General features: G+C 42.5%; 1 protein-coding gene across 12 annotated transcripts in view; it reads left to right on the top strand.

Annotated features, from left to right (window-relative positions):
• The first annotated feature begins 307 nt into the window (after window positions 1-307).
• LOC109261226 (protein FAM156A/FAM156B-like) overlaps window positions 308-24,607 on the top strand; it is a 45,342-nt gene continuing 21,042 nt past the window's right edge. For 2 of the 12 annotated variants that reach the window (XM_019439792.2, XM_019439793.2), the window contains exons 1-2: window positions 317-543; window positions 9,191-9,276. The gene's annotated coding sequence lies outside the window, so the exon portion shown is untranslated. Of the gene's footprint in view, window positions 544-3,640; window positions 7,850-7,995; window positions 8,236-8,282; window positions 8,461-9,190; window positions 9,342-24,607 lie in introns of those variants that run through there. The other 10 variants (XM_019439799.2, XM_019439797.2, XM_019439796.2 and 7 more) reach the window with 9 other exon arrangements.

The raw sequence follows: 24,607 nt of genomic DNA, 5'->3' as shown, positions 1-24,607 counted from the left end.
ATTCTTCCTGCCCATGTGAACCTATGTGAACACCGGGTCTCAGGCCGCTTTATTCATTTGCACTTCGCCGACTCCACCCCTCCGTTTCTACATGGTTACGTCCAGCTGGGCAGCAACGAGGTGAGAGACTGGCTCTCCTATATATAGGGGGCGAGGTCAGAGACTTTCTAGGTGATGATTGGTCCGGGAGAGAGTGTGCCAGAGTAAGCCCTTCCGGGGCGCAAAATGGCTCCGGAAAAACTCCCTACTCCCCGCCCCTGTCTTCGTCTACCCCGTTCCCATTGGCTATCTAGCGGGGTCAGGCACAACGAGGGCAGGAGCTCTGGGCGAGGGGTGTGTGTGTGTTTGTGTGGGTGTGGGTGTGTTTGTGTGTGTGTGGCTTTTCAGAGGGCGCAGTTTTTCTCCGAGTTGAACTACTCTCCGACTGACTGCCCCGAGGGGCTGAAGATGCTGTCCCAGTCGGTGGCGAGGTTCGGCGCAACAGCTCGTTTGTAGCCAGAGTCTGGCGCTGGACGCGCGCCGTGACTGTGCAACTGTCTTCACGTGAGCTCTTTCAGTCTTGTTCAGCCCTAACTCGGTCACAAGCCTAGTCGGGCGCATTTGGCACGGCGCCATCCATCCTACAGATGCAATCAATTAAGTCCAGGGCGAGGTCTGTGCGCTTGTTTGGCGTCCCTGCCTGGGAAGTAGAGTGTGTCAAGCAGTTTGGGGATGTGTATGGCTAGAGAGGACATCACAGGCACAGTTTGAGTATGTTTGATCTCTCTGAGCCTTTTAGGAGATTGTGAGTGAATGGGATATTTTATCTGAGTGGATTTTGTACGCCACGGGATAAGGACTTTAGGCCGTGCGTGTCTGTATATCTGGGGGTGCATTTTCTGAGCTTTTTGCGCATTTATGTCCGTGGGGTTGAGATCTGTGTGGGCGTCTGCACCCCAGGGTATGAGGTCTCTGAGCTGTTTGTGATTCTGTTTCAAGTTGTGATATCTCTGAGCTGCGTGGGGTGGGGGGCATTATCTTAAGGTGTAAAGGATCTGTGCTGTTTGCGAGTCCAAGGTGTGGGTTCTCTGAAATGTCTGGGGACTTTAAAGATAAAGGTTATGTGATGTTTCTGAGTTATTTGAGCTTCTGTCTTTCCCTTTTTATTTTGAGGTCCTTGTAATAGCTTGGGAGGTGTCTGCAGGGTTTGGGAGTCTTCTCTAGGATGTGAGGTCTCTGAGCAGATTTAATTTGTTTCCTGGAGTGAACACGTTGATCTGTTGCGGGGGCGGGGGGGGGGGGGCAGGAGTTGTTTCAGTGTGTATGATCTCTGTTGTTTTTTTGTATTCTGTGACTCAAGTTGCAAGCTCTTTGTGCAGAGATTTTTTGAATCTTTTTTAGGGTGTGTTCAGGGATCTGTTTTTGGTGTCCCTGGGTATCTGAGCTGTTTGGCGTCTGTGTCTGAGAAGTAAAATCTTTTATCTTTGTGGTTGTGAGGTCTCTTTCCAGGAACTGAGGGGTTTGGAAGCTGGCAGATATGATTCCAAAGCCCGGACCCCCAAATCCTGGTTGTGTGTCATCGGGAAAGTCACTTGTTTCCTGAGGATTAAATATGTGTCAGCATCAATAAAATGGGGGCAGTGCGTGTCTTGGAGGGTACCTGTGCAACTTAGAAGTGTGTGTAAAGGTCCTGACTCCCAGCCATCCTTCCACAAGAATTTTCTGATCACCGGCTGTGTGCCTGAGTACTTTCCTTGGAAGTCGGAAGTACAACACAGGATAAAACTGACAAAGTGTCTTATTCCCTAGAGTTAGCCAGTAAATGTATTGACTGTCAGAGGATGTCAAGTGCTACATAGAAAGAGAAGGTGGGTTGGAGGAAGGAGTATGTGGGGATCATGTTGGTATTTATGCAGGGTGATGAGGGAATGACTCCCTCAGAAGGTAATGACTGAGCAGATTCCTGAGGAAGTGAAGGAACAGGCCGTGGAACTACCTGCAATTGTTAGAACATTACAGGCAGAAGGTACAGCAGGTGCAACAGTACTGAGGGGAAATCCACTGAGTATGTTCCTGATATCAAGGAGTCCTGTAATGCTGGCAAAAGCCCTCAAAACTGGTTTGACACATAGAGCGCAGTGAAAGGTGTCTGGTGTTGCTGTCTCTATTTTTCCCACAACCTGTGAGGGAGGTGGTCTTTATCCCCATTTTATAAAGGACCGGAAGAAGGGCACTCCAAGAAGTGCCCAGAATCTGATCTCCTGTTTACACCTGAAATTGCTAAGAGGGGTGAAACCTTGTGCTCCATCATGAAAGACTTGAGACATGAGAGGCTTGAGTGTCAGAGCTGCAGGGCCCACACCATCCAGTTTGGATGTCAGCCAGCCAGCAGATATAAGCGATAATATGGGAATCATGCCCCTCGTTACATTTCTACACTTGATGGAGGTCCGGACTGAGAAAGAAATGGGGCAGAGAAGAGAGGCAGGAAGGGGAAGCTGGAGAGCAATGAGGAAAAAAAAAAAACCCAACACACTGGCTTCATGATATTGCCTGGATTTGCCCCAATTCACTTTAGTTAATTGATTGTATTGAGATATATTCACCTCTCCCCCTCCCTTTTCTTTCCCTTCCCTTCCCTTCCCTCCTGTGCCTGAGCAGTTCAGCTCTAAAGCCATTAGGTGCTACAGAGCAAGGCAAGTGTGTGCATGTAGGGGCATCCCACACTTGGAGTCAGAGCCCAGGCACAGTGAGAAGGGCATCCATACATAGGGGCAGACTGCACTGGGGACAGAGCCCAAGGTAGTAAGTAAGGAGGATGTCCCTGGGGGTTGGATGGGGAGAAGGCTAACTGGCTCAAGGGTTCAAACTTCAGTGGAGTGTGGAGGTCAAGGTCAGGGATTGGTTCAGCAGAGCATGTGAGGATGGGCCTCTGTGTACAACTGGGATGCCTTATATACTTTAGGATTCGTCAACTCACTAAATGTGGAAGACTCGACTCTCACTTTTGGAAGAGGAAATTTCAAATACAGAAAGGAAGAAAACAAATTCTGAGGTGTTCTATTGGGATTGGAGGTCTCCATGTGAACTCATGCTTTATGATATGTATGCGTGCGTATGTGCATATGTTGATAGATACAGATGTACATATGTATGTGTGTGTGTTTGAATGTGTACATACATGTATTCCAAACTTTCTGGAAACAGCAACATCCCAATAGTAATAAGTACACCTAGCCCCGACCGTCCTGGCTTCTAAATATTATTCTGCATTCAGTGATGGGTTCCCAGGCTGGGAGAGCGAAAGGACAAATGAGCCTGGCTCAACTTGTGGTACCAATCATAAGGGACAGTTCAAGGAAACTTGTGGTACCAACAATAAGGGACAGTTCAAAGACTGATTTGGTGATGTCAGAAGGACACAGAAAATAGCCTGAAGGGGCTCCCACTGGACATTCTGGGGATGATTTTATTTTTTCAGTTTTAATGAGATACTATTGATATATAACATAAGTAAGCTTAAGATATACACGGTGATGATATTTATATATATATACATATATATATGTGTGTGTTTATATATATATGTATATATGTATATATATATATATATATATATACATATAAATATAAATGTGTGTGTGTGTGTGTGTGTGTGTATGATCCCCATAACTTACTCTTCTTATGGCCGGAAATTTGTACCCAACACCACCATTTTCCCCAACCGCTGGCAAACACCATTCTAATCTCTATTTCTATGAGTTTGGCTTTTTAAATTTCCACATATGTGAGAACATACAGTATTTGTCTTTCTTTGTCTTCTTTCAGTGTAAAGCATTCAGGGTCCATCCATTTAGTTGCAAAAGTCAGGATTTTCTTTTTATGGCCAATTAATATTCCATTGTGTATTTATAGCACATTTTCTTGATCCGTTCATCCCTCCATGGACACTTACATTGTTTCCATATCTTGGCTGTTGCTACACAGTAAATCATAAAATTGGAGTTACTCCTCCAATTTTGTTTTTCATTTTCAAAATTATTTGACTATTCTAGTTCCTTTACCTTTCCACATAAACTTCATAATCAGTCTATATGTCCAAAAAGTCCTACTGGGATTTTTTATTGGAATTGTATTAAAATGTTGCATTCCTTTGAGGCCTATTGACGCCTACGTTATTTTGATTTGATCAACCCAAGAACACAGTATGTGTCTCCATTCATTTAGGTCTTATATTTCTTTCCTCAGCTTTTTGTGGTTTTGAGCATATACATCCTGTGTATGTTTCGATAGACTGGAACGGGGGAAGCGATTGTAAATGGTACCTGCAGGTGGTTTCTGTATTTTGTCTTGTTATGTAATTGTTCATTGCTAGCATGCAGAAAGTTGCTTGATTTTTTTGTGTTCAGCTTCTATGCTGTGACAGCATTGAATTCACGTATTGGTTCTAGGAGGTTTTTTTCTGTAATTTCATGGGATTTTCTACATACATAATCATGTCATTGTGAATTGGAAGTTTATTTCCTCCTTCCTGACCTTTCTTTTTTCTTTCCTTACTGGAGTGACTAGGACTTCTAGCAAAATACTGAGTAAACAGAGGGGAGAGTGGATATCGTAGCCTCATTCCTGGTCTTAGGGAGAAAGCATGTAGTCTTTCCTCATTAAGCAGGATGGAGGGTGTAGGTATCTTTGTAAGATGCTCTGTATTGTGGAGTTGTTTCTAGAGAAAGTATTGTAAGTCCTGGAGGGTGAACGGGGCAATAGCTGAAACGTCAGCAATGTTCTGGTCTCAAGGCTGTCGAACGTGGTAGCATTATGAGCTACAGAGCCCCACGATCCCCCAGAGGACAGTTAAGATACAAAACCCGCTGTAATTCCCTGACACTCCTTAAAACTTCACGTACTCCCTGCATGCCTTCACGTAGCCACCAAATGTATGTCTGGTTAATGTCTAAAGGTCCATTGTGCTCTCTATCCATGCTTTGATATTCTTTGATCCTCTATCTAATGAAATATGAAATAAGGGCTATATGCAGTCTGCTGCTCTCTCACAGAGGCAGCCCTGCACACCCGCTCGGTCTAGTGTCTGAGAACTTCTTCAGTGCGTGGCCACACTATATCCAGGTTAGGAAAGTTCCCTTCTGGTTATAGTTTGCTGAATGTTTTTATCATGAATGGCTGTTGAATTTGGTCAGATGCTTTCTCTGCATCAATTGATATGATCATGTGGGTCTTTTTTTTTTTTTGATACACTAATATAATTTCTTAACTGATTTTTGAATTCTACACCAGCTTTGTATTTCCAGGATAAACCCAACTTGCTCATGTTGTATTATTCTTTTTATATATTATTGAATGATTTGCTAGTGGTGTCTTTGTCTGATTTTGTTATCAGGGTAATGCCAGTCTGATGAAATGATTCAAGAAGTGGTCCCTCTCTTCTATTTCTTTGAAGAGGTTGTAGAATTGCTGTTATTTCTTATTATATTTCTACTACTTTTGTAGAATTTTTTAAAATTTAGATTCAAGTTAGCGTATAGTGTAGTAATGGTTTCAGGAGTAGAATTTAGTGATTCATCACTTACATATAACACCCAGTGCTCATCCCAACAAGTGACCTCCTTAATGCCCATGATGCATTTAAGCTCACTCCCCCCCACCAACACACACAACACCTCTCCAGCAATCTTCCGTTTGTTCTCTGTATTTAAGAATCTCTTATGGTTTGCCTCCCTCTCTGTTTTTATCTTATCTTTGCTTCCCTTCCTCTGTGTTCATCTGTTATGTTTTTTAAATTTGACATATGGGTGAAATCGTATGGTATTTGTCTTTCTCTGACTGACTTATTTTGCTTAGCATAATACGATCTACTTCCATCCACAGTGTTGCAAATGGCAAGATTTCATTCTTTTTAATCCCTGAGTAGTATTCCATTGTATATATATGTACCACTTCTTCTTTATCCATTCATCAGTCAATGGACATATGGGCTTTTCCCATAATTTGGCTGTTGTTGATAGCACACTGTTACTTGTTCTTAAGTGTGTGGTACAGTTTTCCAGAGAAACCGTCTGGGCCTGGAGATTTCTTTCCTGAAAGTTTTTAACAATGATATTTTAGAAATATATGTATGTTTTTCAGATTACCTGGGTGGTGGTTTTTTGTTTTTTTTTGGTTTTGTTGGGTTTTGTTTTGTTTGGGTTGAGCTTTAATAGTTTGTGTCTTTCAAGCAATTGTTCTGTTCCATCTCAATTACCAAATGTAAGTGCATAGATTATTTGTTAGAATCCATTCAAATTCTCTGGATTCTGTAACCTATTTCATTCTGGATATTGGTAAGTTGTGTCTTTATTTTACTTATCTTTCTTTTTGTGTCAGTCTGGATAGAAATTTATGAATTTTATTGACCTTTTCGAAGAACCAGCTTTTGGTTTCATTGACTATCTCTATTCTTTTCCTGATATTTGCTCTAAACCCTGTTTTTCTTATTTGCTTGCTTTAAGTTTATTTTTATTTCCTGTTTCTAGTTTCTTAAGGTGGAAGCTTTCATTATTAACGTGGGTCCTTTCTTCTTTCTAATACAAACATTTGATGCGGTACATTTAACACTAAGTACTGCTGTAGCTGCATCCTGCAAATTTGGATATGTTGTATTTTCATTTGCATTCAGTTCATCTGATAAACAGTTAGTATCCAAAATATTTTCTAATTTCCCTTGAGCCTTGCCATTTGCACCATGGGATTATTTAGACATGTATCGTGTAATTTCCTTGTGTTTGGAGATTTTCCTCTTCACATTTTCTTACATATTGGGTTGTTTTTTTTTTTTCTTTTGCTCAGGCAACATTCTCTGTATGATTTCAACTATTTTATAACTTCTGATATGTGTTTCGTGACCCAGGATGCAGTCCACCTTGGTGAAACTTCCATATGTGAAGGGTTCTATACTTGTCAGTTACATCCAGGTAGTTCACGGTGTTGTTCAGTTCATCCGCATATTGCTAATTTTCCTTCTATTCCTTCTGCATATGACTGAGAGAGTGTTGACCTCTATAACTGTTACTTGTAGATTTGTTCATTTATCCTTCAGTTCTGTCTGACTTGGTTATATATTTCGAAGCTTTGTTATTGGGTGTTGTGCAGAGAAGAGTTAACGTAGTAGGCCTGAAACTGCTGTGCTTACAGACATCAGCATGTTGGCCCTTATCTTGCATCCAGGAACTTGAATTTCAGAAGGTTTCCCACCATTCCCTACCGAGCAGGGTGCTTTATTCTTCCTAAACTGTCCAAACAATATGTTTCATGTTAAACATCTATGAAACATCTCAACACATAGACATCTATGAAAATACCTTTCCTTCTGGGAATCTGAAATCTTGGTCTGTGCTGGGCAGACAGTACCTACGTGACCAGCCTCCATCCCAAACCTCTGACGCTGTGTTACTCACGAGGTGCCCTTGGTAGACAGCATTTCACATGAGTTATCATGATTTGTTGCTGAAGGGACAAATTGTGTGACTCTCCTGGGAAAGGACTCTTGGAAGCTTGCACTGGTTTCCTCCAGATGTTACCCAGGGCACCATTTCCCCTGGGCAATTTTGCTTTCTATCCTTTTGCTGTAATAAATCTTAGCCCTGAGGATGACCTTCACGTCCTCCTGGGGATGCAGCAAAAGCAAGGGTGGTCTTGGGACCTCCGAAACCATGGTGGCAGCCATGGGACTCACTAGCAGGAAAACCCTGACTCACTAAAATATGGTGGAAGACTTTGCGTAAAGAAAGGATGGCACGGTAGAGATGATAAGCTGCTTGTGCCTCAGTGACTATGGATGTGCCCACGATATGAAAGAGCAGCTGAGCTGTTCTGAAAGGTAAATGTTACACACGGAATGCAAAAATAAAAGGTCCAAGTCCAAGAGCGTTGGCTCACTGCATGCCTTGGCTGCTTTAGCCATGCTGGATGATATGAGGTGAACAAGTGTAGCCAACTTATGACTTGGGTCTTTATTCTCTGGAGGCCGGGGAAAAGGATCCAGACCTTCCCAAAGGTGAACAAAAATGTTGAAAGTTTAACTTGCTGTCTCCTGCACGTGGGAGAAGACAAATTTAATTTGTTGCCTGGGCTAGAAAAAGCTTTACATAAACTAGAGGCAAAGACGGAGGGGAAGGCATTCCAGCCTTTTCTTCAGCTGGCTTACTGCTGCTGTGGCTGCGCCTCCCGGCATTCCAACCAGGATGTCCCCTATATGGTCACCCGGTAAGTGTCCACTTACTGCTAGGAGTTTCAGTAAACTTGCAGTGAGAGCGAAAAGGGAGGATTTAAAAGTGGCTTTGTACGTTGTGGCTGTTGGTGCCTGGATGTCTGAGAAAACTGATGTAAGATGTTAGGCAGGGCCACTGTTCAAAGCAGCTGCCCCCAGCAAGGGTATGACCTGTTCTAGCCTGGTTGCTGGATAAAGGAGAGAGACAAAAGGGACAGGAGGTGATGTAAACCCATTTTGAAAATTTTGAAAATTCTGAAAATTCAGAATTTCATCCTGAACAATTCCTAATGATCATGAGTCTTTCTCATTATGTAATAGAGTTTTCTATGAGAATATTTTGGTCGCTTTTGCTAACAGGCCCTCCTTACAAAAGGTTTGGAGGAGAGCAGGAGATAAATAAAGTCAGGGAAAGGTTCAGTTTCAGAATTGTACGCACTGATTTTGTAACAGTGGAGAAAACAAACCTGGCACCTGGGGAGAAGCAGAGGGAAGAGGCGAGGACATTAATGGCCTGTGTCTGTCCAGACTATTCTTGGAAATTTTCTATTTTTTGTTAAGGAAACACTCTCAGTGCAGCCTTTGCAAGCCTTTGTGAGCACTGCGAATGCAAATTGACTCCTGAGCCTCGAGCCATACCTGCCAGAGCTCTGACTGTGGGACAGCAGGGGTGGCCCCAGCTCCTGGGCGTTGCACGCATGGCACCTCCACGTGACCTCCACCCTCAGAGAGAGGATGAACTGGTGTCGTGGACAGACACAACTTTGGGAAATAACTGCCTCCAGGCATCCCTCTAAAACCAAGGGCTCAAATGAATATTCCAAGTGGACAGGGAGTCCTAGAGGGGAAGGCCCGTGGCGGGAGGCCACATTGAGGCCCCGGTGAGCCGTGTTGCCGGATTCGGTGTATGTCCAGCTCTGGGCTCCCTAACGATTGTAAACTCTGTTTCAGGAGAATCACGTGTGCCCGCTAGGATTACCCTTCCTGTGTGTGTGCCCTGACCAGCCCGACACTGCCTCAGCCTGGAAGACTTTCAGGTCAGGTTCTGCTTCTCGACCGGTGTGTGCTGTGCCTGAATTTGTGCATCAGGCCAGCTAAAAAGGTTTGTACAAAAAAACTAATCAGTAAGTTACCTGTTTTTCTACATTAGACCTTTGTGGTTAGTGCAAATTGTTTTAACTGGTTAAATCTAGGACCCCTGAGGGATGTGATGGAGATCAGTCCTGCAGGCTGGTCTTACCCTACCGCATTGGTCCTAAGACTGAGACCTGTGGCACGTCCCTCCTGCCCTCTGCAGACCGGCATCTGTGTGGTTCATCATCATGACACTAGGTCCATTCATTCCCATTTGACTTCAATTCCACAAGTGTGGACTGGCCTTCTGCCGAGTGTCAGGTCCTCTGGCCTGAAGACACCAAGAGGTGTGTTTCCAGCCTTCCACGAGGCAGACACGAGGGAGACAGATAAGGAAACAAAGTGGCAATGTTCAGTGACCGCTGGCAGATCACATTGTGAACATCTCCCACTTAATTCCTCCGGTCCTTTCACAGCATAACCTGGAGAAGACCCATCCGGTCAGTACACTTGGGTTCCCCTCATTCTATTTCCTGCACGCACAGCCACAGATATCAAGTGATACTGGCATGTTGTATGAGACGCAAAGCCATGAACAGAATTGCTTTCATTGATGTATTTTCCAAAACAGTCAAGGATTATTGGTACCTTCCCAGGTAAAACAACATGCAAGTATCCCTCAATTTACATGGAAGTTAACATTTATGGAAAATCCACCTTATGTAAGTCTCTGTCAAAAAGATTTGCCTCCCTGAAACTTTCCCTTTTTAAATACTGATACTTCCCTTTAATCATTTCAACAATCACAGCCTCCCTCTGAAATTTTCAAAATGTGCCATTGTGGTTATAACCCACATAATATGCTGGTCCTTGCCTGGATTTGGTGAGAGGAAATACCATGGCAGCATGGTACTCCCAGGAAGTACTCCCTAGGAAGGATTCCGGGCACCCTCATCCTCTGCCTGCTTTCTGTGATAAGAACGTGTTTCAGGGACAGCTGAGATGTGAGGTAAAGCTTCATTTCAGAGGTCACCACTGCTGTGGAATGTCCACGCCCGGATGGTTTTGTGCTCGTCTTGGCTCTTAGCTCCTGGGACTGGGGTTCTCCTCCTCATTGATGACAAGCCTTTCTAGGTATGGACACCATAGTAAGGGCCTGGGCAAGGGCTTTAAGCTTCTGTCCTGTTCGGGACAGCAGATGATATCACAGGACAGCTGAAAGGACAAGAGGGAGATGATCTCCTAAGGTCAAAGGCAGGTTTTTGATAGGTGAAGGGAAGACATGCGCCCAAGTTCTGGTTGCTCCAGGCTGACGTGGAGTGGAGTGTGGGTGTAAGAATGAACCAAAGGCTGAGAGGACATGGGGAGAATAGACTGCATAACCTCACATCATATGGTTTACGTGGTCCTCAAAAAAAGCCCATGCCATCATGAGAACTTAATGTCATCTTCTGTCACCAACCCTACCCACTGGCCATGAAGAGAATGGATTTGAGATAGACCGAAGCTTTCATGGAGAAAGTCCAGTGGGGTCGTGATGTCCTCTCAGAAAATCTGCCCTGCCCTTGGTTTGAGTCTCAGGCTGTGCTCATTATGTTCTGCTTTCTGTGTGCTTTCAGATTGGTCTCTCATGTGTGTGTTTGTCTGGAAAGAGTCAGTACATTGAAGTCAGGCTTGCTACCACAGGGATTTAATAAAGTTCTTGAGAGTCTCCTAGGCAGAGTTAAAAATCACAGATTCTAGGGCACGTGGGTAGCTCAGTTGGTTAAGTATCCGACTCTTGATTTCGGCTCAGGACATGATCTCACAGTTCGTGAGAATGAGCTCCGCATTGGGCTCCTTGCTAACAATGCAGAGCCTACTTGGGATTCTCTCTCTTCCTCTGTCTCTGCTGCTACCCGACTCACGTGCATGTTCGCTCTCTTGCGCGCGCGCGCTCTCTCTCTCTCTCTCTCTCTCTCTCTCGATAAATAAACATTTTTTTAAAAATCACAGATTCTTAACATTGTGACCATGCTAAATGAGATTCACTGGGTGTGGATCATAGCATGTGCATTTTTAAAAAGTTCTTGGGTTCTGACTTAGGAGGACTCCTTGTCTGGGAACTACTGGAGCAGGGCAGTGGTCCCGTTTTTCTGCTGCCTGGCTTCTCTCTCCATTGTTGTGAGGGTGCAGAAGTGACAACAGTTTGGTGCCTTCTCTGATGCACAAACCCAAGAACTTCAGCTAGGAGACTGATGTGCTGTCTGCTGTACTAACAAGGCTCGGAGAGTTATTGTTTCCACAGAGTATCCTGAATCCAGTCCCTGTCAAGCTTCCATCTAAGTGATTGCTGTTGAAATCAAATTTCTGTATACCATGCAGTTCCGTGCTATAAAATCAGTTTGTGTTATATGTTAGGTGTAACTCTAAATATTTGCAGTGGCCCTTGGATCCTAATATTGACTGAACAAGTGCACAGTACAGTGAATTTTCTGCAACCTGTGCCTGCACCACTTACGGCCCGATGCCACTGAGCAAGTTACTTAACATCTGTGTGCCTCGTTTCCATTAGCAACGTGGAAACACTAGTTAGTAGTAAGTGTAGCTACTTCTTGGGGGCAGTTTAGAGTACTGACTGTGTTAAGACAAGAAAAGTCATCAGGACAGTGCCCGGCATGTGGCAAATTGCCGATCAATTCTAGCCGTTGTTGTTACTGTTGTTGTTCCCACATTTCCGGGAAGCATGTTCTGGAAAGATGGTGTCAAGACTACCTTTGACTCACTGGAAGGACTTAGCACTATCACTTCGGCTCCTTGGGGACTCAGGAATTGAGTCTGTGGGGCACGGTGGAGGGCGTGCTTTTATTAGCATAACGAGTATTCAGCTCTCCTCATGGGCCATTGGGAAGCCTAAATGCAATGCTTGGTTGCATCATTGTGGGTTCCTATGGAAAACTTGAATGGAAACTTCTCTAGGAAATTAGAACGAATGACCTGTTTGCACATTTTGTACAGTGTTTGGAAAATGAAGTGGTCACTGGATGATGATAGAACACGAGTGTATAAATTTGTGTAAACATTTCAAAGAGTGAAATGTAAAGGCCAAGGGCCTCATCATGTGGTGGCTTCTACAGCCGTTAGTTGTATTGAACTCCTATTGGGAGTTCAGTCTGTTGGGAAGATGTGAATCTGGTAAAGATACGAAACTGTTAACAGTCCAGTTTTCATCAGTAACATTTGTTTTTCTTCCACTCATATTCATTATTCATTTAACAAAAGGCTGGTGTATTAGTATTTTCTGAACTGAGTCATGAGGAGGTGGTAAACAGTGTGTTTGGAGAGTCTTAGGAAAGGTGCAGTGAGGAGAGAATGGGAGTGGAGGATGAGGTGAAAGTGTGCAGGGGGCAGGCAGAGAGAAGGAGTAGCAAACAGGAGGGAAGGATAATGGATACAAGCAGAAGGAAAGAGACAGGAATACAAGCTCACACTTCAGGAGGCTTACTACAGGCCTGGATTTGTTTTTAGCTCTTTCCCTACAGCAATGATTTTAAAATTCATGGAGTATCCACTGCAGCACTGTGAGGTAAGTGTTTTTAAGGGTATCGTCCCTTGTTCCATCCAGATGAGGAAACTGAGACCCGTAGAGGTTAAGGGGTGAAGTAACTTACCCAGAGCCACCTACTCAGCAAGGGCAAGGTCAGGGTTAAATCCAGGTCAGAGAAAAACATAACAGAGACATGGAATTTGGCCATAAACTGCAGTGCACCTCAGTGTCCAGTGTCCTTTGGTTCAAAAGACAGGTGAACATGTAAGACAGCTTATCCTGATTACACTGGATCAGTGCTTGGATAGAACATGATGTCTCAGGTGCACGAGAGACTGTGAGGTGACGAGTCAATACAGGCACATCACTAAGTCGGGATCTGGTTCATATCAAGGTCTATAGACGCGTTTGCTGCGGCAGATTTCAGCGTTGGTATCCTCATCATGATCATTATGGACAGTAGTTTATGGTATATATAATGTTTGGAAACAAAACAACAGATAAAATCCTATAGATTTTAAAGTCGTTTTTCTAAAGACTCGATCTCTTTGGTATCTTGACATTTCAAGATAATGAATTGCTTTGATATCCTTGCCAGCTGAAAACCCGATCAGTGCATTTAAAGCGGAGGAGAGCTATGTGGGACAGTAGAGCGGAGCAGTGAGGGAAGCAGAGAGGTTTGGATGGAAGGTTAGCTAAGTCTGCAAGGGCTATGAAAATGCCACAGACGATGCAGGCCAAAACCAAACCAAATCAGACAGCAACTTGCTTGTCCCTAAGAAGAGACAGTTGTGCTATTGAGATAAGCATCTCTATTAAAATTTCTTAGACTTTTGCTCTCTTTTGGCCCCCGGGGTGCAGTGTGTGGTTCTTATAAGGTAGCACTGCTTTGGTCACGCTGTGGGTGAGAGTGGCAGCCTCACCTGAAGCATTCTCCGTTTGTGGGCCACCTGGAGCACGTTATTTGAAGTCTGGAGGCCTGCGGATTCATAAGAGAAAACAGAAAGCAAATGCATAGTACAATAGTTAGATCCAGCCACCTCCAGTAGAGCCCTACATAGCAAGTGAGATGCAGGCACAGGTGTTGTAGTCATTGGTTGGGAAGTAGCAGGGTTGGGTGGGTGACTCAAAGAAGAAGCATGGAAGTGAGTACAAGGTGAGAAAACACATTAAGAGGGGACAAACAGCGAAAATCCCGTTTTCTGGCCTTGCTTTTCTGCTATGAAAATAGAGTGCTCTAGTATTGTGGGGAGAGGTTACCCTGGTCCGAGGTCCGGGAGGGAATCGCTGCACTTAGTGATGAGCATTCTGATGACCCGCCATGAACAGTAACGAGGGGACACTGAGTGTGTGAAGGCACGAAGGTCTCAGCCTTTACCATAGACACATTCATAAAGTTTCTTAGCCTTGCTGAGAGTAACACTGCCTCACCTTACAGAAGCTCGAAGCCGCCATCTGGCAACACCACTGGTGCTCCTCCATCTCCTGATCCAGCTGGGGGTGGCTGCCCAGGCACTGCTCCCTGAGTTGCATAAGTATGATGGTAACCGTGTGTGTGTGTGTGTGTGTGGCAAATATAGGGTAAGAGACTCTATTCATTTAAGTATGATTCACTAAATAAGTTTCAGCTCTTACCTAGACACTGTAGACACTGTGTTGGGTGCCTGGGCGATACAGTAAACAAAGACACATCACTGCCTTCGTGGAGTGAGTTTAAGCCAAATCATTCAAGAATAGTTAATCTAACAATCATATAAGTCAATGTAAAAATTACTACCGTGACTAGTGGTACCAAAGAGGTGTGTTTTATTGAGGTCTGATTGATAGGTAAAGCTATAGGTAAAGGTATTCACATGTACAACCCTTTCTTCTTGTTGGTGTGGTTGTTATTATGTGATTATCATTAGCGGTAAGAGCACTTTTAACATAAGATAATCTCTTAGCAATTTTAAGTATATAACGCAGTATTGTTAGGTAAAGGCACTACGCTCTGTAGGTCTCCAGAACATACTTCTCTTTCATAGTTGTAACTTTGTACCTTTGACCATCACCTCACCATTTACCCCTCCCCTTACCCCTGGCAGCCATTGTTCTACCCTCAGCTTCTAGGAGTCTGAGTATTTTAGATTGCATGTAGAAGGGAGATGGCCCAGTATTTGTCTTTCTGTGTCTGGTTTATTTTAGTAGCCATCAAGTCCTCCACGTCCAGATGACATGATCTTATCTGTGTAAAACCCTGAAGATTCTGACAAAAAGAAATTCTTATACCTAAGGAACCAATTCAGTGACATTACTTTCATTTTTAAAAATAGCTTACTGGATATGAGATTCTTGGTTGTTGAGCATTTTTTAATTTTTTAATTACCCAGTTCCTTCTGGCCTCCATATTTTCTTCTGAGTAAACTGCTATTAATTGTATTTCCCTCATAAGTGACTGGTCATTTTCTCTTGTTGTTTTCAGGATTTTCTCCTTGCCTTTGGCTTTCGGCACGTTTACTGTGATGTGTCTATGAATCTCTCATTTATCCTACTTGGAGTTCATTGAGTTGCTTTCAGGCACTGTTTCTTTGAATATTTTTTTCTGCTCCTTTCTGTCTCTGTTCTGGTACTCTCCTGCATCCGTGTTGGTGTTAAGAGTGTTCCATATGTTTGTGCAGCTCAGTTTATTGCCCTCATTTGTTTTCCTCACTTTCTTCAGACTGTATAATCGCTGTCCATCTGTCTTCAAGATTGCTAAATCTTTCTCTGGTAGTTCAACTAGTGTCGATCTCCTCGAGTGAATTTTTCACTTTAGTTACTGCACTTTTCAACTGCAGAACTTGTATTTGGTTCTTTTTTAAATAATTTTTCTCACTTTATTGTTATTCTGTCTTTGATGTGACATTTTCATCATACCTTCCTTTACTTTTTTGATTGTGGTTTTCTTTGTTCTTTGGACCTGATTATAGCAGCTACTTTGAATTCTTTATCAAATCTGACATCTGGTTGCAAGCACCGGCAGTTTCTGTTGCTTATTCATGCTTTCCTGTTTTTTGAATTATCATAATTTTTTTCGTGTCTAACTATCTAAAATATTGGAGCAGTACTGGGTACTGATCCATCCCACCCCTTCCTGGGTTTGTTACTTCTATTTCCTTGTCTAGTTGTTTAGTGTCTAGCTGGTTTATTTTAGTGGAGTCTGTTTTCTCTCCTTACTCTCCCCCACCCCCACCCTTGTGTTAGGCTTCAGATTTTAGTCCTCAGGGAGAGACGACTTGGGGATGCCTACTGTCCCCTTGGGATGACTGGTTGCGTCAGGTTCTCTCTGATTGTCTCTTTGCCTGACCACACCCAGCTGTTCCGGTTCGCTGACTGTGGGCTACTTGTTCAACCGTTTTCAGCGATACCCTGGATATATTGCTTCATAATATAAACCAGTGAAATCCGTGCTCCTTTGAAGGGCTAGCTGCTGAAGTTACTGTTTCAGAGTTTTTCTGACCCTAGGCAGGCTCCTTGCAGCTGTCTCTTCTCCCTGATTGTCTCAGGTAATCCGGCCAGCCTACAGTTGATCCTCTATGTCCAAGACTTCTACCAGTCTCCTACCGTTTGCCTTGTACCACAACCTCCACTGTTTTGCAAGTGCCCTTAGACTTGCTTGACCTTCTCCTCAACACCCCTTTGCAAATGAACTTTGTTCCTCTGAGAGGAGCTATCTGCTTCAGAACCTCTGAGCCACAACTCTGTAGCTGGGGAGTGGGGACAATGGCAGCACATTCTTTCTCCTGTTTTTCAGCATTACACTATGTAGCGTTGCTTTTGAAAATTTCCATTTTTAATTGTTTATGGCTGGTATATGGAAGCAGAATTTACTTTTACATACTGACTATGTGTCTCTTCACGTTGCTAAACTCGCTTCTTAATTCAAGTAATGTTTTATGGGTTTTTCTTACAGATTCAGGTGTTGCCAGTGAATAATGACTGTTTTACTTCTTTATTTCTGCTTGACTTTTTTATTGGCTAGAACAGCCAGGAAAATATTGACTAGAAGTGGTGAAAGTATGCATACTTACCTTGTTCCCTGTCTCAGGAGGGAAACATTCAGACCTTCAGGATTAACGATTACAGTAGCTTTAGATATTTTTGTAGATGCCAGTTATCGGTTTAAGGATGTTGCCAATAAACTGAATGAATCTTGCCATCTCCCCAACATTCATGTTGAAACCTTTCTCCAGTATGATGGTGATTGGAGGTAGGGCCTTTGGGAGGTGATCAGGTCATTCAGATGAAGCCCACATGAATGGCATTAGTGCCCTTATAAAAGAGACCCACCCCTGAGAGCTCCCTCAGCCCTCCCGCCATGTGAGGACAAGAAGTCAGCAGTCCGTGAAGCAGGAAGCAGGGCCTCACATCCCAAATCTGCTGGCACCTTGATCTTGGGCTTCCTGGCATCTGGAAATATGAGAAATAGATTTCTCTTGTTTTTAGAAGTCATCCAGTCTGTGGTAGTTTTGTTGCAGCAGCCCTAGGAGACTAAGCTAGAAATCCTTCTTTATTCCTAGTTTGCTAGGAGTTTTTATCAAGTAAATTTATCAAATAAATACTCTTTATGCATCTATTGAGATGCTTATATATTTTTAGTCTGTTATTATGGTCAGTTAGCGTGAGTGATTCTGAAACATTGAACCACTCTCAAAGCTGTGGAACCATTTCACTATGGTATTTTGTCTTTTTTCTATGTTGCTGGTTTCAAACAGCCGATATTTTATTTTGGATTATTGCATCTGTGGTCATGAGTGCTATTGCTCTTGTTAGCCTCAAAAGTAGAACAGCCAGTTATTTTACCAGCAAAATGAGTTTGTTCAGGAATAGCAGTGAATTACGGTTTGGAACAAGCAACCTAAGGCAAAATCCTAGGCAAGTCCAATAAGCAAAGTAGAGGAACGTTATTTTATGGAGAAGAAGGAGGAAGTTGGAAGGGTTGTTTTGAATGAAAGCCCATTGAAGAAAAGCAAGAGTTCAGGGTAATGACAGTTTCTCATTGGCTGAGTTGGAGGCGTAGTCAATATCTTACAGGACATGCAATGTACATCTTTTCCTGTTGGGGCCTACATGATTGTTTCATGTTGATTATTCTTCTGTTGGGTCTATAACTGACAGTTCTTCCTGTAATTGATGTTGAAGTGGTATGGTTCTCCTTTCTAGGCTCTGGACTCTAGTGAGGTTTCTCTCTTTTTTTTTTTTTTTTTTTTTTTTTCCCAGAGTCTGTAATTTATTTTCTTAATTTTTTGTCTTGCTTTCATATCAGGATATTGCTGGCTCTATAACATGTGTTAGGAAGTGTGACCTCATCTTCAGTTGCCTGGAAGACTTTGTTCAAACCTGCATTATTTCTTTCATATGTGTTTGATAGAATTTAAACAGTGAAACCATTCAAGCCTTGAGTTTTATGTGAGGGAAGGGTTTTTGTTTTCTGTTTGATTTAGTGAATTCAATCTCTGACAGATATAAGGCTAGTGGTGTTATTTTCTTGACTGGGGCCTGCGAGCTAGGGCCTTTCAAGGAGTTTTCCCATTTCATCTTTTTTTTGGATAATATTTTCAATAATATTTTCTCATCCACTTCATGTCTGAAAGATCTGTATTGATGTCTCTGCTGGCAGTAGTGATATTAGTAATCCATGTCACTCTGCCCTCATTCCTTATTATCAGTCTGGCTAAACCTATTAGATTTACTGGTCCTGTCACAGAACCAGCTCTTAGTTTCACTGATTCCTTTGTATTGATTTTATGATTTCTAGTAGGTCGATTTCTGCTCAAACCTTCATTATACTTTTTCTGCTTCCCTTAGGTTTAAATTGATTTTGCTTTTCTAATTTCTTAAGGTGACAGTTTAGACAGCTGATTTCAGACAGTTCTTCTTTTCTAATGTAAATATTTAATGATAAAAATTCCCCTCAATGCATTGTTGTAGATTCACCTTACAGATTTTTACATACTGTGTTTTGGTTTTCTACTTCTTGCAGGTTCTTCTTTGATCCCTGCATTATTGAGAAATGCCATTTAATTTCAAAATATTCTGTGGTTTTCCAGATACCTTGCTGCAATTAATTTCTGTTTAATTCTTTGCGGTCAGAGAACCCAGTTTGTATGATTTCAGCCCTTTAGAAGTTGTTGAGATTTACTTTATGGCACAGAATATGGCCTGTCTTGTGAACCTTGTGTGTGCACTTCAGAAGATGGTGTCTTGTGCTGTCCTTCTGTAAGCACCCGTTAGGTCATGGCTGTTGATAGTGTTGCTCCACTGCTCCATATAGTTTCTGATTGTGTTGTCCACTTGTACTGTCAGTTGTGGATGGGGGAATGTTGAAGGCTTCAGCTAACTGATTTCTCTGTTTTTCCTTTTAGTTTTATCAGTTTTTAGCTCTTGCATCAGTTTTTACTAATGCATGCACATTCATGATTTTTGGATCTTCTCGATGACTGGACCTCTTTTATTAAGTAACATCTGTCTTTTCCCCTTGTGATAATCCTCATTCTGAAGTATATTCTCTGTAATATTAATTTAGCCCTTCCAGCTTTTCCTGTGATTCACGTTTGCTGAGTGTATGTGTCTTAGTGTGTTGGGGATGCAGGAACAAAATACCACAGACTGGGAGGCTTATAAACAAACTTGGTATCTCACAGTTTTGGAGGCTGGAAGTCCAAGATCAGGGTGCCGGCATAGTTGGGTTCTAGTGAGGACCCTCTTCAAAGTCACAGATTTGTGGTTGTGTCCTCACATAGTGGAAGGACAAAGGATCTCTGGAACCTCTTTCATAAGGGCCCTAATCCTGTTCATGAGGGCTCTGCCCGAGGGCCTCATCACCTTCCAAAGGCCACACCTCCTAGGTTAGGAGGTATGGGGGTTAGGATTTAACATAGGAATTTTGGAGGAGACATCTTCAAACCATAGCATTATCGATAAATTTTCCTTTCAGTTACTTTTAACTCAATTTACGTATTCATATTTAAAGTGAGATTCCTTTTGACAGTACATAGTTGGGTCTTTCTATTTTTACCTAAAGTGACAAATGAGGTCTTTTAATTGATGTGTAGGCAGTGTACAATCAGTGTGTTAACAGTTTACGTTTAAGTCTTCCATCTGGCTGTATATTTTATCCTATGGATATTTTATTCACATTTTCCTTTCCTATTCCCTCTATAATTTTGGATCAGTTGAACATTTGGTGTTATTCCATTTTATCTCCACAATTGGCTTACTAGTTATATATCTTTAAACATTTTTTCGAAACGGTTGCTCTAGGGTTCTAATATATATTGTTGCTTTTCACACTGTGCCTTCAAATGATATTATACCACTTCCTGTACACTGTCAGAATCGTAGGACTATGTACCTCCATGTCCTTTCTCCCAGCCTTAGTGCTATTGCTTTCTTGCATTTTATTTCTACCAAGGTCGTAAACCCCACAACACATTGTTACTATTATTTAGATGGTTCTCTTTTACTGAGATTAAATATAAGGAAAAAATTCATATACGCCCGCAACTTTACCACATCCAGCACTATTCAGTTCTTTGTATAGATCCAGATTTTCTTTGGATTTCATTTGCCTTCTTCCTGAGGAACTTCCTTTAACGTGTTGTGTAGGGAAGATCTTCTGGCAATGAATTTTCTCAGCTTTTTTATTTCTTTGAAAGTTTTTGTTTCACCTTCATTTTCAAGAAACATTTGCATTAATCAGAAAATTCTGGCTTGCATGGATTCTGATCAGTCGTCTGCCCATTCTGTCCTGTTTGTTCCCTTGTATGTAATGTGTCTCTTCTTTTCCTTTTCTGTCACAGGATGTCTGTGTTGGTGTTTGAATCAGTCTTTCCATTAGTTGATTGGGCTTGAGTCCTGTGTTGCTATAATCACTTTAAATATAAAATAGACTTGGGAACCTGGGTGGCTCAGTCAGTTGAGCGTCTGACTTCTGCTCAGGTCATGATCTCCTGGTTCGTGAGTTTGAGTCCTGCATTGGGCTCCCTGCTGTCAGCACAGAACCCACTTCAGATCCTTTGTACCCTTCTCTCTCTGCCACTCCCCTGCTTGTGCTCGCTCTCGCGCGCGCTCTCTCTCTCTCTCTCTCTCTCCCTCAAAAATTAAATAAACATTTAAAAATAAATAAAAATAAATATAAAATAGACTTCAGGTTCCGGGTGCAAGATAGATCAGTATACAAAAATCAATTGTATTTCTGTACATTAGCAGTGAATAATCCAAATAAGTAAGTAAGAAAACAACTTCAGTTACGATAGAGTAAGAAGAATAACATATTTAGGAATTAATTTAACCAAGCAGGTGTGAGAGTTACACACTGAAAATTACAAAACACAGTTGAAAGAGATTAAAGCAAATTTTAAAAAATGGAAAGACTGTGTGTGTTCATCGATTGGGAGACTTGATATTGTTAAGATGGCAACATTCCCCAAATTGATCCAAGCATTCAGTGTAATCCTTATTGATATTCTAACTGCAGCTTTTTAGAAATTGAGAGACTGCTCCTGAAATTTATGTGGAAATTTCATGGACCCAGAATTAATTTAAACAATCTTGCAGAAGACGGCCAAAAGTGGAAGACTCGTGCATTCCCATTTCAAACATTATTTCAAAACTCCAGTAATGAATACGACGTGGTACTGATTTAAGGATACACCCAGAGATAAACAGAATGGCATTGAGAGTCTGGAAATAACCCGTCTGTCTATGGTGAGTTAAGTGTTGACAACAGTGCCAAGACAATTAAATGGGGAAGGAGCAGTCGTTTTAGTAAATGGTGCTGGGACAACTGGATAGTCAACATTTAAAAGAATCAATTTGAATCCAAACCTCGTACCACAGATAAAAATTAAGTCAAAATGGATCCAAGTCCATATGTAAGAACTAACACTATAAAACTTCTTCTGTAAGAGCGTGTAGGAGTAAATCTTTGTGACATTGGGTTAGGTGATGGATTCTTAGCTAGGACATCAAAAGCACAGATAATAAATGAAAAGTTAGGTAAAAATGGCTTCATCAAAATGAGAAAAAGTTTTTGCTTTAAAGGACACCATAAGAAAGTGAAAAAAACAAAAGAATGGGAAAAAGTATTTGTATATCTGATAAGGGCCCAGTAGTCAGAATGTAAAAAGAACTCTTGCAAGCTAAGAGTAAAAAGACAACCCAATTAATAATGGGATAAGGGAGGCACCTGGGGGCTCAGTCAGTGAAGTGACCGACTCTTGATTCTGGCTTAGGTCATGATCTCACGGTTCATGAGAGTAAGCCCCAAATCAGTCTCTGGGCCAACAGCATGGAGCCTGCTTGGGATTCTCTTTCTCGACCCCTCCCCGTTTGAGCATGTGCGTGTGTGCTCTCTCTCTCTCGCTCTCGCTCTCTCGCTCTCTCGCTCTCTCTCTCTGTCTGTCTCTCTCAATTAAAAAAATGGGCTAAGCATTTGAATAGACATTTCTATTAAAAAAGATCTGCAGATGCCAAATAAGCACATGAAAAGATGCTCAAAAATATTAGTCGTTAGGAAAACAAAAATTGAAAGCACTATGAATTATAACTTTCCACCCTCTAATATGGATATAATTTAAAAAGTGAAAATAACAAGTGTTGGGGAAGGTGTGGAATAATTGAAATCCTCATACATTGCTGGTGAGAATTCAAAATGGCACAGCTGCTGTGGAAAACAGTTTGGCAGCTCCTCAAAAAGTTAAACAGAGCTGCTGTATGACACAGTTATGCCATCATAGGTATATATATCCAAGACAAATAAAGAATAAGCCCCCACAAAAACTTGTGTACGAGTGTTCCTAACAGCATTAATCACAACAGAGTGCCAACAACCCAGTGCCAACCAAATAATGAATATATCACCTGTGGTGATGTATCCATATAGTAGAATATTATCCAGCCATAAGAAGAATGGAGTAGTGATACTTGCTGCAACACGGACGAAAACTGAACACGTTATGCTAAGTGAAAGAAGCCAGACTCAAAGGCCACATAATGTAGGATCCTATTTAGTGGATATGTCCAGAATGGACAAATCTGTAGAGACATAAAGCTGCTAGTAAATGTCCAGGGCTCCTGGGAGGGGGGATTGGGCAGGGACTGCTAATGGCGTAGGGTTTCTTCTGGAATTAGATGTTGGTGATGGTTGGCACAACCATATGTACATAGTAAAAGCCAACAAAAAAGGGTGAATTTTATGGAAAGTGACTTACAGCTTAACAAAATGAAAAAAAATTGTAAAGGAAAGCATTTGCTTTTGAATATGATTTTGGCCATTTTAGAAGTACAGTTGCCTACCCCAAAAGATGTAATACGCTGTCCAGGTCTTGCCTTCACCAGTTTGATCATCAGAGGTGACCACTGTAGTCTGATAGGTGTTTCCGTCTTGTCCCCGTTATCAGTATTTACAAATTGCACCTGCACATACATATACACTTACAGACACTGGTTGAGTTAGGATTACCACTGATCTGCTACTCCCCATTTGAAAATAATAATAATAATAATAAAATAAAAATCTCTGGTCAGTACAAATTTGCTCCTCTTATTCTGTTTCAAGGCCAGTGGGTGCTCCATTGTAGGATAGGAACACTTCATCTTTCATTTACCCTCCCAAAGGTCATTGACTACCAATGGCCATTTAGAGCCCACCCCCACTCCCCGAAATTTGCTATTCTCATTGTACACATACTTCTGTGGCTGTGTAAATATTTCTTTAAGACAAGTTAATAGCAATGGAAATTGCTGGATCAAGGAAACCTTTTGCTAAGGAAACATCTCTGAAGTACCTTCTTGTGTGCCTGATACCACTGTATGTGCTGGGGAGACATTAGAGAAGACCCACATATGTTCCTCTTTTCATGAAGCTGAAATTCTGCTGAGGGTAGGGACACAGTAGAATCAAATTTTGATAGACGCCGTCAGAGAGCCCTGCAAAGTTCTTTTGCCAAGTCACACTACCCTCGGTGTGACTGGAGTAACAAATGCCCCTTTGCTGGCACCCTAAGCACCCCATTCATGACGTGGGAGATGTAGACAGGAGGCTGGACACTTTATCTCAGGCTCTCTGCAAGATCTTGGCGTATGCAAGTGGAATGATCCCTGTGGGGAGTTTAAGAGTAGTGAGACTATGATGGAAGGATGCAGCGCCCATTAGTTTTATTCCTGGGGAGGAGTGGAGCTGGAGGTGATGTGACCCCATCTGGGCAAATTACCAGGGTGTGGGGTGGCAGGAAAGGGTGAAAGGTTGCTAGAGGAGCAGCAGGTTGTACTTTCCTGTAATAGGATGTACCACTGAAGTCCCAGATGAAGCAGTCTCCTCTGGGAGGTACAGCTGGAGTGAGGGAGTCTTGTGTTCCCAAAGAAACCATTGCGGGCAGGGTGCAGGGGAGCTCACCACCATGCAAGGACCTCCACCTCTCCGGAGGTCACCATCGTCCCACTTCTGGCCCCAGCCCGTCAGCTGTACAGATTCTAACCAAGTAGGGACCAGGGAACATGGAAGAGGAGCACATGAATGGTTTCCTCATGGGTGAGCAGAGCAGAGATTAAGGACCACACTAGACTGGTTAGTCTAGATGGGATTGCCTGCCAGGATCTTCCAAGGAAAAGAATCCCATTGGCTGGAGGTGGGGTGTCCTTCTCAGAGAGTTTATGGGTGCACAGGTGGGGCTTTGAAGAGTGGAGGTGGAAGTGGAGGGTTTGGAATCATGCCGTGGAACCTCAGGCTGCTCACCAGCAAAAGAAGC

The sequence above is a fragment of the Panthera pardus genome, unplaced genomic scaffold (assembly GCF_024362965.1).
Source record: "Panthera pardus isolate Hobbes unplaced genomic scaffold, ASM2436296v1 HiC_scaffold_324, whole genome shotgun sequence".
Lineage (NCBI taxonomy): Eukaryota > Metazoa > Chordata > Mammalia > Carnivora > Felidae > Panthera > Panthera pardus.
The sequence above is the reverse complement of the archived record's forward strand: the minus strand, read 5'-3'. Positions and strand labels throughout refer to the sequence as shown.